The sequence below is a fragment of the Arvicanthis niloticus genome, chromosome 18 (genome assembly GCF_011762505.2).
Source record: "Arvicanthis niloticus isolate mArvNil1 chromosome 18, mArvNil1.pat.X, whole genome shotgun sequence".
NCBI lineage: Eukaryota > Metazoa > Chordata > Mammalia > Rodentia > Muridae > Arvicanthis > Arvicanthis niloticus.
The window spans coordinates 45,449,297-45,463,703 of NC_047675.1; the positions used below are offsets into that span (position 1 = coordinate 45,449,297).

A 14,407-nucleotide genomic window follows, 5' to 3' on the forward strand; every position below is an offset into this window, starting at 1 on the left:
CTGGTTCCCTACTCTCCAAGCTCCTGAGTGAGGCAGGCTGGATTAGGGAGGTGTTAATGATTAGTGAGCCACCTCTGGATTAGGGAGGTGTTAATGATTGGATATCTCAGCTGGGGATTTGATTGAAGCTCCCCCTTTCCCTCCCAGCTCAGCTGGAAAAGCTCCTGACTTATCTCCCAGGTGCCACCGCTAAATCCTCATTAAGAGAGAATTAGGGGAGATAAAAAAGCAAGCACTTAGGGTGCCCTGGACCACCTGGAAGACAGCTGCGTAATCTCACACCCATCCTCAAATGTCACCTGCCAAGGACAGGTGCCACAGCCAGCCCTCCCTAATGTCTAATCTTCCCAGAGGTCACAAACCCAAATTTTATGGAGGCCTTTTACCCTCCGGCCTCCCATCTCCCTTCCTAACCATTAGTTCCAGCCAAAGAGCAGGCAAATCCTTCCTGTTTCCACCCCTCCCCCAAGTTAATGGTTCCCCAACTATACAAAGCTGAGATGGATGTTAGACCCCAGACCCCAGCCCTTGCTTCCTGATGGAAGTAAGCTCCTGGGCTCACTTATTTAGCAGTGGTACTCTCTGAGTCTCAGTTTCTTCCTCTAGAGAATGGGATGAACTGCCCGGCTAGCTCAGTCGGTAGAGCACCGGACTCTTAATCCCAGGGTCGTGGGTTTGAGCCCCACGTTGGGCGTTGTAACTTTGCCGGGCAGTGGTGGTGCATGCCTTTAATCCCAGCACTTGGGAGGCAGAGGCAGGTGGATTTCTGAGTTCAAGGCCAGCCTGGTCTACAGAGTGAGTTCCAGGGCAGCCAGGGCTACACAGAGAAACCCTGTCTCGAAAAACAAAAAAAACAAAACAAAACAAACAAACAAACAAAAGAATGGGATGAATGGTGCCCTGGAAAATCCATGTCTCCGTGAGGTCACTGAGGGAAGTTTGAGACATCTCAAAACAGATCAAGGACCACAGAGTTTTGAATGTCAGCCTCTGAGCCCTCTTTAGGCTACCCAAGTTCCCCAAGCAGATGCTTGCTGCTGACTAGATCAGCCCTTATGTAATAGGAGGCCCTTATTTTAATAGTCATTAAAACACAATTATTTGTGTATATGTTTGCTTTTAACATAAACTTGACCTTGAGAAACTTGGAAAACCAGAAGTTAAAAGAGCGAGCCCCATGATAAGACTCAAAATAGTTTTAAAAAGGGAAGCGTGTGAGCAAAATGGTGGACCAATAGAATAAATTTAAAAAAAAAATGCTGGTGCAAGCCGGGTACCATGGGGCACAGCTGTGATCCAGCAGAGGCTGGAGGGTTAAGGCCAGCCTGGCTACCTGAGATGTTGTCTCAAAAAAAAAAGAGGGAGGGAGGGAGGCAAGGGGGAAGGAAGGAAGGAAGGAAGGAAGGAAGGAAGGAAAGGAAGGAAAGGAAGGAAAGGAAGGAAAGGAAGGAAAGGAAGGAAAGGAAGGAAAGGAAGGAAAGGAAGGAAAGGAAGGAAAGGAAGGAAAGGAAGGAAAGGAAGGAAAGGAAGGAAAGGAAGGAAAGGAAGGAAAGAAGGCAGGCAGGCAAGAAGGAAGGCAGACTTGCAGGCAGGCAGGCTCATCCTTTGGGCTGCTCTCATTTCTTAAGCAGGGAATGCTCAGGGGAGTGACTGGGTTTGGGAAGGGGCGGGCTGCAGGCTGGCTGGGCTGCAGGCTAAGCAGGTAGTTGGAACAGCTGCACCCACTAAGCCCAGTCCTGAGCACTTAGCTTTCCTGGACCATTTCTCTGGATCCAGCTAACACTGGTCGATGATCTCTTGTGTCATCCCATTTCTCAGCTGAGGACATAGTTTGGCAGTTCCAGGAATTTGTCCCGGAGCTTGAGGCTCTCAGGGGGCCGCTGCCACAGCCATCCGGGACCGTGGAGGAGTCGGAGTTGGAGTTCAGAGGGACCTATAAAATATAAACATAGAGATTAGATTTTGTTACTGCCAATTTCCAGCCCCCCCTCCAAAAAAAAAAAAAAATCAACAAAAGCAACGACACACAAAGAAACAAAGACTAACCCATGACTGTGACTAGATTTGGCCTGGAAAGGATGGAGACTCGGTGAAGGTAAGGCAGGTTTGCCATGAGCACTTGGAACAGTGTCTGTTAAACTGAGCTCATGCCATTGTGACTACGGACACTCTGGGGCTGTTCTGTGATAGGAGCATCCGCTAGAGGCCTGAGGACGACTGGCCTGGGTCAGTCTCACAAACTGAGTAGAGCCAGGCTTGGAGGAGTAAGGACCCTGACTGACTCTAGCTTCAGGCCCAGAAGTCTGGGCCATGGTCACCTCTCAAGGGTTGGGGGGGTGGGAATTAAGATGGAAGCTGGGGCAGGGTCTGGGGTTGGGGGACTACATTGCTCTGTGACTGCTCCATGGATTACAGCTATCTCTATACATCTGGTTGTAAACCACCACCCACCCACCCCCGGCTTTGTACTCTTTATTTCTCCATTATTACCCCCAATTGGCTTTGTTCATTTGTCCTTAGGGTCTCTTGTAGCCCAGGCTGGCCTCAACTCACTATGTAGCCAAGGAAAACCTTGACATTCTGATCCTCCTGCCTCTACCTCCTGATTGCCGAGATTATGGACTGGCTCCATCACAACCGGATTATACAGCACTGGGAACACAGAACTTTGTGCATGCTAGGCAAGTGCCCTACTCACCAAGCCTCATCTCCAGATCCACATGTTTTTCTATTTAAAAATAGAGATGTGTTTATTTATTGTATGTGTCTCTCTGTGTGCATGCAGCAGCCTGTGGAGAGGGTTTCAGATCCCCTGGAGCTGGAGTTACAGGCGGTTGAGAGCCTCCATGGAGATACTGGAAACTGAACCCCCAGTCCTCTGCAAGAGCAGTTTGAACAGCTTCAAACAGTTTATGTGCCACAAATCCCCTTTGTTAGCGCCCGTGACTCAGGGGTTGATCTTCGGTATGCTCAGCTGTGTGGCCAACACCACTGTCTAATTGGGGACATCTCTACCCCATCTTGTCAAAAAGAAAGTAGGTTCCTGTTTGCAGTGATAGTCCCTGCCCCCAACCCCAGACAACAATGCACGAAAACAGGTTATATCTGAACAGAAGTCATTATTGAAATATCCAAAGTAGGGTGCGGGTGACAGTCAGATATTGGGGCTTAGTTCTTGTTTTCCTGCTTCAATGCAGGCCTAAGCCAAAGTCCTTCATGAGCAACAGCAATAATTCAAGGGCAGATGTTCTTTATAGCCAGATGTAGGAGCAGGCCAAGCTTCTTTTGTGCCTGGGATACAGCTGCCCTAGAAAGCTTGCTCACATCTGGATGGGATAAGTTCTTAGAACTTCGTGGTCCCCAGAGCCTACTGCTTTAAAGCATGAAAGGCATCGCTGTAAATGTCACCTTTATTCCGCTGTAGTATCATCTCTAAGGCTTACTGCCTCCGTCCGCTAACCTCTGCCTTATCCCGGAAGCTTCTAGCCTCTGTCCAGTCTCATCTAGTCCTAGAATGTTTTCAGCATCTGAGATTTGTGGCTGGATAAGCTCACCCTTTCTTGTTCTTTCTGAACTCTAGCTGGCTGGCTCAACTCAGTTAATCTTGGCCAAACTCCTCTCCATGCTGACTGATTCAGTCTGGCTTCTCTTGGCTTTCTCCTGAGTTGCTCTGCTTGGCCTCATACTAACTTTGGCAATGTGTTCTAATCTCCTGGCTCCTTCTGTCTACACCTCTGTCTAGCTTGTTCTCTCTTCAACCTGTCTCTCTATAACTGTCCCAGTAAAACTGCCTCTCACCTCTGTGTCTTTTTCTTTTTATCTCTGCCTGCACTGTCCCTTAAGTAGCTTCCCTTTCCTCCCTCTTCTCATGAGAGTTGGGCACATCCTATCTGTCAGATCTTTCTCTGATTCATCCCTTTGTCTGCCACTCAATTAGACATCACTTTTAAACATGGCTGCTTCCTTCTACCAACTAACTTTACCTTCATTGTTTGGAATTAAAGGCGTGTGTACAAAGGATGTGTCTGTATTCTAGCCAGAGGGATTAAAGGTGTGTGTTAAGGGTGAGCCATATCACAACTAGAAACAGGTTTGTTTTTTCCCCCTCAGTAAATAACATAATCTCAGGGTTCATAGTGTGATTGCTTATCCTGGAACACGTTATTCTTCTTGGTGTCATGTGCCCAGTGATCTGCCTGGTCTCATGTGCCCAGTGCCACATGGGCCATAGACATAAGGGATGATATTAGGAATGAGCAGGGGCTTGTGCTTCCAGGTCACCTGGGGATGGGTTGACCTGGACTTATGTCACAGTGCATAAGGTGGTATGCTGGTCCCAGGTCAGAAATACCTGGCCACTCACTGGTATCTTGTCTAGGGAAGTCACACTCAGTTCTCACAGGAAACCTGGAAGGCAGGAGACACTGTTTCTGTATTTCAAATAGGGAGTGTGAGGTTCAAAGATGGGTCAAGGGCTGTGCTTACCTAACATGCAGAAGCCCTGAGTTCAATCCCCCATCCCCCCCCCCCCCCGCACTGAATAAGGCCTACGACCTAGGGACTTCAAGGTTAGCCTGGGCTACATGAGGCCCTGTCTAAACAAAAATCCCCAATCAAAATAGAACAAAAATGAACCAAGGAAGAGGCAGATGCTGGCCACAGTTTCCAGCGCTCTCCTGAATTCGTGGGTGGCTGGGGTTCAGTGCAGTGCCTCCCTGCTGATTTCCCCGGAGCTCACTCATGCCATGGGGAGCCTGGACTCCAGAACTGAGCTGTGTTGGGGCTGAATGCCCAGGGTGGCATCCACCCTCGTGGTTTTGTTCAGAGTTCAGCATCCAACCTGTGTTTCCATCATGGCCGCCTGTGTAGCTAAGGAAAGGGCTGGCTTTCCCAGGCCTTCATGCTTCCTGGCTTTCTACTGGTCAAAGTGAGTCACATGGCCAAGCCAGGGGAAGAAGCCAAAATGAGGTTAGTGCTTGGTGCCAGGATCGGTATGGTGCATGTATGCTCCTGAGTGCAGACGCTCATGGGTGTTCATAAATGGTTAAGAGGACTCTGATACTGGGCAGCCTGTGCTCAAATGTCAACTGCATGTGTTGAGAGAGAGAGAGACAGAGAGACAGAGAGAATGTGTGTGTGTGATTGATGCTCTCTGCCTCAGTCTTCTCACCTGTCAAATGGGGATGGATGGCATTGATTAGTAAGTCTCACTTCCTGTGCAGACCCAATGAGTCCGAGCACTGAATCCAGCAGAGTCAACTCCAGAAAAGTAGCTACTGCTGTGAGTTTTAAACTATGTTGGAGATAATTACTATGGCTCTCCAGGCCAACTGGGTAGACAAAGCAGGCTCTGCTTAACGTGGCAGGAATTTCCAGCACCTGCTGCTTAGACGGCTGGAGAGAAAACCCCTGCATACTCAGTAGAACTGGATGGTCCCAGGCCCAAGGGACAGACTCAGTCACCAGGAGAGGACTGGGGGTTTCGTTCTAAGTCTCTCAGAGCAGAGGCCCTCTGAAGCTCTGAGAAGCTGAAGTTCTACTGCAGACTGCCAGGGCGTGGCTGGAGGGAGCAGGGGTGGGCCGGGCAGCCTGTGGGGAGGTGCTGTGCCTCTGCGGGAGCTAGAGAGCAAAGGTGGCAAGAGAGCTTCTGAGCCCTGTGGTATTGGGTGGTCCTGAAGGATGGAGCCATCCTGGGCTCCCCTTGCGTCTCTGGGCTGGGCAGCAGGGTAGGATCCTTCTAGAATACAGATGGTGTGGAAGGATTGGTTTGGGCAGGAGAAAAGGTGACTTCGGCTGTGGGATTGAGGCTGAAAGATGGTACAAGCTAGAACTGGGCTTCAAGAGCCAGAGGCTCTCCCTAGAGCATGGTTCTCAGCCTTCCTAATGTGGTGACCCCCCAACTATAAAATTATTTCTGTTGCGACTTTGTAACTGTAATTTTGCTACTGTTCCCCTCCCCCACCCCCCACCCGAGACAGGGTTTCTCTGTATAGCCCTGGCTGTCCTGGAACTCACTCTGTAGACCAGGCTGGCCTCGAACTCAGAAATCTACCTGCCTCTGCCTCCCAAGTGCTGGGATTAAAGGCGTTCGCCACCATCGCCCAGCTATTTTGCTACTGTTAAGAATCATAATGTAAATATCTGATATTTCTGATGCTCTAAAGGGGTCATGACCCACAGGTTGAGAGCAGTGGTCTAGGATGGGAGAACAGAATGTACAGATGCTCAGAGGCTGGGCAGTGAGAAAGTGTAGGGTGGCATGCCTTGAGGGGTTTTAATGAGAAGCAAACAGGGTGAGAGATGAAGCAGGGAGGTAGGCTGGGCCCAGAAGGGAAAGGCTCTGAGCGCCCAGGAACCTGCTCTTCTGTGTGAGTCACAGGTTTCTGAGCACTAGCCAGGGAAGCAGCTTGCTGAAGAGTTTCAGAAGGAGGTCAGTGCCCGGAAGTCACCACTCACACTTTGAACAGGGATTACCCAGCTCTGGCAAGGAAGAGGCTGAGTCCCAGCTGCAGGGGAGACAGTGGGGGGGGGGGGGGGAGGGAAAGCTCAGTAAATACAGATGGAGTTAAGGTGATTACAGCTTCAAGGTTCGGAGATGCCAACAGCCATGGCCTTCTGTCACTTGGCAGTAAAAATTATCAGAAGGTAGAGCAGCCAGACCTCCCCTCCCCTCACACAAGTGTACATGCATGGGCACACACATGTGGGCACATGCACACATACACATGTACACACATGCATGCACACACACACTCACACACGGGCACATGCACACACACATGTATACATATGCACATGCATGCGTGCACGTGTGCACACACACACAGTCACAAGTGTCAGCTCAGTTCGTTAGAAGCATCATGGAGAATTTTGTAGGTATCCTTCCTCACACTGACTGCTGTCCTCCATTCATTCACCCCATGCTCACCCATGCTCCCTCTACCCACCCACCATCCACTCACTGTCTCAGGGTTTCCATTGCTGTGAAGAGACACTATGATCACAGGAACTCTTATAAAGGACAACATTTAATTGGGGCTGGTTTACAGTTCAGAGGTTCAGTCCATTACCATCATGGCGGGAAGCATGGCAGTGTCCAGGCAGCCATGGCGCTGGAGGAGGAGCTGAGAGTTCTACATCTTGATCCACAGGCAGTAGAAAGAGACAGTGAGCCCCATTCTGCCCGGGTTGAGCATCTGAGACTTCAAAGTCCATGACATACTTTCTCCAACAAGGCCACACCCACTCCAACAGGGACACACCCACTCTAACAAGGCCACACCCACTTCAACAAGGCCACACCTTCTAATAGTGCCACTCCCACCTGCGCACTCTCCACTGGTCAAATCCTTGTCTACTTCCCACTGTCCATGTATCACCTATTCATTTTCCATCCCTTCAGTCATCCGCCACTCCTCTTTTCCACGCCTCCACTGAACTGTCTTCCCACCTACCTACCCAGAAGTCCCTCTGTTTTAGTTAGAATTTGGCTGCTGTGAACAGATTCCATGATCAAGGCAGCTCTTATAAGAACAACATTTAATTGGGGCTGGCTTACAGGTCCAGAGGTTCAGTCCATTATCATCAAGATGGGAGTATGGCAGCGTCCAGGCAGGCATGGTGCAGGAGGAGCTGAGAGTTCTACATCTTCATCTGAAGTTGGCTAGTGGAAGACTTCCAGGCAGCTAGGATGAGGGTCTTATAGCCCACACACACATTGACACACCTACTCCAACAAGGTCACACCCACTCCAACAGGGCCACACCCACTCCAACAAGGCCACACCTTCTAATAGTGCCACTCCCTGGGCCGAGCATATACAAACCATCACACACTCCATCTTCCCTTTCTCCCATTCCTCTTACAGCCTTGACATCTACCCACATTATCTAAATTCATCCTTCCAGTCACCTCTTAGTCCCCACCAGACCTTCTATTTTCCTTCTATCTAAAGGCTTCCACCACCCATCTTTCCGCCCAACCATCTATCCTGTTTCTCTTCTCTCTCCTCATACTTCTGTTCTTCCATGGATGTTGTCATTCATCCATCAACCTTCCTTTAATCTTTCCCTCTCTCCTACCCCAGTCATCTGATATTTGAACATCTGCTATGGTCCACATCCTGACTTAGGCCTTTGAGAATCATGACCGTACAAGGTAGGCAGGAGTTAGGCAAAGCAGACAGGAAAACATGGGAGCCCTGAGTACGGTGGGGAGAATTGGAATTAGGGGCGACAGGAGCTGCACTAACTCGGGTGGCATTTGTACTGACACCTCCATGATGAGAGGGCAAGCATGAAACTTTCTTTCCAACAGAGGCAGCCATTCTTGCTGGAGCATTCACTCAGTGGAGTGTTCACACCTTAGAGCAAGCAGGAGGGCCTGGTCCAGGAAGACACTGCGGCCTTTGTGGGGGGAAGGGGGTTGGGCCAGGGCCAAAGGAGGAGGCAGTGAGTCAGAGGACAGAGCCAGACCTGGAATCTTGTCTGTCAAGGAGACCCAAGATGGAGGGCCCTTGGAGGGGGAGTGTGGTGGTCCTTGCTCAGAGCATCTCCAAATCTGCTTCCACGCTGCTTCCTTGACAAAGTCACAAGTGCTTTGAAAATCGGTCTCTCCTATTAGTGCTACTTTGGGAGGCTGGGAGGCTTCTAGGAGGTGGAGCCCAGCTGGGAAAAGTTGAAGGTTAGACTGGGCACCCTGGTTCCCACTGTATTCTCCACTTTGTGGTCTGTAATGTTAACAGCCTTCATATTTTTTCTTCAATAAATGAATCCTTTTCCCAAGGAGCAAAGAATACTGACTGGACCCAGCAGGCGACATCATGAGCCAGCTCTGTAGAGAAAGAGACCCAGGCTGGTCCCTGAGGCCCTCTAGTACCTTCAGTGTGGGTAGGCAGCCCCACATCTATTTTCTTTCTGCCCCTGCCTCTTCTAGCTCAGCTCAGCCTTCCTGGACTTCTGTTCTGCAAACTATCAGGAAACACAGATCCAGGGCACCAGAATGTCACGTGACAAATGAACACAACCACGACTCACAGCCACCCTGCGAGCAAAGCGGGACTGTACTGGCTTGTTTAGCGGTTTGCTTATTTGCTTGTTTGGTTTTGTTTGGTCCAAAGAGTGTTTTGCTGCCATAGGCCATCCTCTGGAGGCCCCATCATCTGTGTAACTGGGTGACAAAAGGGTAGCCAGCAGCTTCCATCTCAAGCCTTGCCAGCAGGGGGCACTGTAGTTTCATGCTCAGCCTCCAAGGGATGCTTCCTCATGGGACCTAACACCCCACTATCACACACACACACACACACACACACACACACACACACACACACGAGGCCTAGGTGGGGAGACAAGAGCTGGGGCCAAGGTTTAAAAAGTGAAGACCTTATTCCCTCATGCACTATCCACCTCTAATATGGGGGCAAAGTCAGGCAGGAGGGGCCAAAGGAGAGTGACACTGTGTCATATCTGTGTTAGCTAGTTTTATGTCAATCCAATACAAGCAAGAGTTATCTGAGAGGAGGGAGCCTCAATTGAGAACATGGCTCCATAAGATCTGTCTGTAGCTCATTTCTTATTAGTAACTGATTGGGGATGGGGGCAGCCTACTGTGGGCGGTGCCATCCCTAGGCTGGTGGTTCTATAAAATGCATGAGGGACCAAGCCAGGAAGCAGCACCCCTCCATGGCCTCTGTGTCAATAGTAACCGTAACACAGACAATCCTACTGTGGCTTATGGCACAGGTACAAGGAGGCTGTGTTTTAGTATGAAAAGCGACACAGGTACACAGCTCTGTTCTCACTGGAGAGGCTCATTGTGGACCCAGATGTGGTGTGGTCTCGGCCTCTCACGCCGGGGTCACTGAAGTACTGCCAGGAGAGGAGAGGGGCCGCCAACGATATTAGAGAAGCTGCCTTCCCTGCGGTTTAGCTCAAATTTGTTCCCAGAGGGAAATGTACACAAAGGCCAACTCACTCACTCAGTTTGAGTCCAGGAAGGCAGGGCATGGTTGAAGCCTGAGAATGTAGAGGAGGGGCCAAGGCCTAGCCAGACCAGCCTAACCTTGGGACTTTAGTGCCTTTGGCCTTGAGGTGTCCCTTGACTGAAGGGGGGAGGCTGGGGGGGTGTCCTCTCTTTGTAACAATCCCTAAGGCTAGAGCCCAGAGCTGATCCTGGGACCAGTTCCCATAGCCAGGTCCTGGATGGGTCAGTCTGGGCTAGCAGGAGGGAGGGGCAGGTTGCTGCAGGCTGAGGAGGAAGTGGGAAGCTTTCTGGCTGGGGGGACAGTGAACCATAAGTGGGCAGATGCTAAGCGGAGGTCAGCGGCCGGGTGGCCAGGGCCTGGCTCTTAGAGGACAAGGCTGCCCAGGGCAACGACTGTTTCCATTCCCAGCCAGGGGTGGAGCCAGTGGGGCGACACCCTGTACAACTAAGGAGGCTTTCCCTCAGTCCCCACCACCACCCTTGCTGAACACAGCAAGGGAGCCACAGTGGTTAGGCACGGCTCCATCATGGGGCTGATGTCTCAGAGATCAGTCTTTCTGTTCTCAGCTCAGAGAGGTTAGGGGCAGGCCAGAGATCACACAGCAGCGTGCTTAGAGACACAAGGCCCAAGTTCCTAACAGGCAGCTGTTAACATGTTTGAATGTCTCTTCATATGGGAAGGAAAGGGGCTAGGGTTATGGGACATAAACTAGACTCGGTGACACATATCTGTAATCTCAGTACCCAGAAGGTAGAGGCAGGAGGATTCCAGGGATGGTGAGGATGGTTCGGCCATCTTCAGCTATAGGGAGTGTAAGCCCAGCTGCATGAGACCCTGTCTGAAAAACAATTATTTTTAAGAAAAAGAACGTGACGTAGTTTGGGTTAAATCTGGTCTTTTTTAATCAATGCACCAGCGAGGGAAAATGTTCTTAGTGTGTGTTTTATACAGGAAAGGCTCACAGCAGCAAGCCAGCCTCCATCTGGTAAAACAATGCCTCTGTATGGCACCGCCCATCCACTTGGGGGCACCCAGCCAGGGCTGTGGGCCCCCTGCCTGCAACCTCTCTGCCCTCCCCATGCTCCGGGTCATTGAAACCTGGACCTGAGGTCTCAGCCTGGCTCTCCAAGCTCAGCCCCTACTAACCTCCTGGGGTCTCTGGTGTCAGCCCTAGTGTCTCCCAAGTGTCTTGACCTCCTGTGGTCATAGGGCACAGCAGTTCTAAGCACAGGTTCTGTCCTGTCTGCTTCCCTCTCTGCCTCTCTGCTGTGTCCTGGTTCCAATCTTGCTCTCTCTGACCCCCAGCCTTCTCTTCGAGCTAGAGACACTGTGAGCACCCACCTAATGCTGCTACTGCAGCAACAACAGAGGAACTCATGTTCTCCCTTTGAGACACAGTGTCATCCTATAGTTCTAACTTGTAATCCTCCTGCCTCAGCCTCCAGGAGGCTGAAATGACAGCTGTGTGCCACCATGCCTAGCTGTAAATGGGTGACTATTCTTAAAGCAGTCAGGTGTTAAGCTGAGATAAGATCCAGTAAGCAGAGCGAGGTTATAGGCAGGAGGCCATTGTCTAAGTCCTTAGGATGCTGCCTGCCATCTATACCTTTATCAGAGCTCCAGGTTAACAATCTGACTCCTCCTCTTGGTAGTAAACCCTGGAGGCACAGAGGTGGGACTTGGGTCTTCTCCTTTTGTGTTTTTAGGTGTGTACTGGGTAGATATTCAAAGGCTTGAATGAATGAATGAATGAATGAATGAACTCCAAGTCTCCTACACCGTGATGTTTCTCTCTACTGGAAGTCATTCACATGGCAATATAAAATAAACGTCAGTACCGTTTTTTTATCTGATCTGATCAATATTCTTAAACTGTTCTGTGTCCCTGGAGAACGGTGACCCTTAGTGAACCTTACTGTGTCCTCTGCCTCCTGACCGTGAGTCCCCAAGCACAGCACTCTTTACATTTTAAAGTTTCTATTTTTTTTTCTTGTTTTCTGAGGGAGGGAAGCCCTTGGCAGAGAGACTTCCCCCCCCCCACCCCCACCCCCGGGCTCACTGGAGGAAGCCTTGTTCCCCCAATCTCCGGGAAGGGATACCAAAGATTGAAGACTTTGCTGGGGGACATCCCACTAAGCTGGGGTAAAGTTTAGGTTGCCTGGGTCACATAAACTGAAAAGGACTCTGAAGCTTGGGACCTCAAGTTCTGAGTCTCTCGGCAGGAAGCTGGGAAGGGGGCTGGACCTGACCTCATGGTGGGACTAGGCCCCTGCTGGCAGCATCCTGTCATTCTGTGGTCACATCAAATCCCTGATCAAAAGAGGTGCTGGCTCCCTGGGGAAAATTTATTCTGTTTGCTTCTTGGGCCTTTTTCCTTCCACACAAAATCCTCAGTGTGGCTCAGTACCCTTGTTGTCCTGAAGTCTGCAGGGTCCTTTTGTAACTTACCACTGTGAAGAGTTGACTGTGCTACATTTCAGAGGCTCCTGGTATCTCAACCCAAGCACCTAATGTATGCTTGGACCTTCAGTGTTAGCTAGGAGGGAGGTTAGTTTAGTCACACCTTGGGACTTTAGACTGTAGGCCTATTTGGGGGGACTATCCCTCACTAAATCTGAGGAACCCGGAAGAATCTTGATAGTTAAGAGGATTATGTTTACAGCAAATACTCACTGGGTACAGGCTAGGTGCTGGGCGCAGCTGGAGGGGATACAGACATGGTCTTTGTGAGCCTGGGTCCCAGGTGGGGTCCCTACCTTCTCTCTTCAGTGTGATAAATGGCCACCTGTTAAGCAGCTTATGGTGACCTGTGCCATCTGCCTCATGACGCCAGGGCTCAACTCCAGATGTTGCCAGTGGGTAGAGGGATCCCAAGGCTTTGCTTTACTCCCCTTCAATTTCCAAATGCTGGGTGGATCCACACAGAGAGCTTGTCATTAGAAACTCCGGAATGTACCCAGTGTCTTAGAGTTCCTAACTCTGGGCCTGATGGGGAGGATGAAGTCACACGGGCGGGTTCCCAGTGAGATCAAGGTTTGGATAGTCGAGTGTCAGAGGTTCATCCGGTGTCACAGAGCAATGACCAAATGTCCTAGTAGCTGTGTGACCATACAAGGAAATGGCAGGGGGGTGGGATGGGTGACAGACATCCTCATGGTTCCTTTTGATCCAGGAGTACTTTTCAATGTACACACGGTCAGATGTCAAGGACAAACCACTGTTTTCTACCTCCAGTTTTGAGAGTTCTCTGGGGTCATTGTGGGAGTTGAGGTGATTGACTTAGTTGGTGAAACACTTCCTGTGCAGGCACAGAGACCTGAGTCTGATTCCCAGGACACACACCAAAAGGCAGGTGTGGGAGTGTGTGTTTGGAACCCCAGCTCTGAGGACACCAAGACAGAAGGGTTCCTTATGTTCGTTGGCGGGCCAGCTATGCCATCTTAGAGAAGTCCCAGCCAGGGAGAAAGTATCTGAGAAAACCAAAGTGAATGGTTTGTGCCTGAGGAATGTGAGGGAGGTTGACCTCTGACCTCCACAAACACACATGTGTGTTTGGCACATGGTGTCTGCTTTACAGGTAAACAGTCCTTATTCGGAGCTGCTACATGACACATGTTTAGCGATCCCGTGACTATGTGTTAGATACCACAGGCACCAAAATATAGGAAGGCGACCCCAGATGAACGTCCATCAGGCACAGCAGGGTTAGCTGTATTTACCTACTGCGCATGAGTACAGCCTTATGTATCTGTGACACCGGGGGCGTGGCCGGGCGTGGGTGTGGGGGGCAATAAGAACAAGAGAAACTCACCAGGTGGAGCGGGCTGTCTAGTTCAGAAGACAGGTGGGAGGAGGGTACGGGGGGGGGAGGTGGGGGGAGTGGAGGATGGGGGCGGGGGTGGGGCTCGGTGCTCCAATCAGTGCAGATGCGCCCAGTGCTGGCGGCACGAGAACCTCTATCAGGAGCCACACTGGGAAAGGTCCCGGCAGAGACCCAAGGCCATGATAGGAGCTTGGCAGAAGGAAAAGCCTTCCTGGTGGGGAACTAGGAGACCTGGCACAGCGAAGGCAGAGGGAGGTCACAGACCATCAGCCCAGCTCAGGCAGAAGCCAGGCCACCCACGGAGAGACCCAGGAACTGGGCCAAGAGCCTGCTGTCCAAGAATGTAGTGGAGGCACATGTGGAGAACAGGATGGAAGCTGGGAGCTGCTGTCAGGGCCCCAGGGCCTGGGTGCTCCTGGTGGCGGGTGGGAGGATGGACCCACCTTCGTGGGTGATCGTTCTGTCTGTGTCACCCTGCCAGTGTGCCACTCAGCCTCAGAGGGTGCACCTCAGAGTCCCCTCACAGGTGGCAGAACTGATGCAGGGGGCCTCAGGACACATGCCTGCCTGCAAAAGCCACTGGGGCTGCAGGGAAAGCCAA

General features: G+C 51.0%; 1 non-coding gene across 1 annotated transcript; it reads left to right on the forward strand.

The window, feature by feature from the left end:
• The first annotated feature begins 621 nt into the window (after nucleotides 1-621).
• Nucleotides 622-694, forward strand: Trnak-cuu (transfer RNA lysine (anticodon CUU)). Its single transcript has one exon. It is a non-coding gene; the product is annotated as a tRNA-Lys (tRNA).
• The last annotated feature ends 13,713 nt before the right edge of the window (nucleotides 695-14,407 follow it).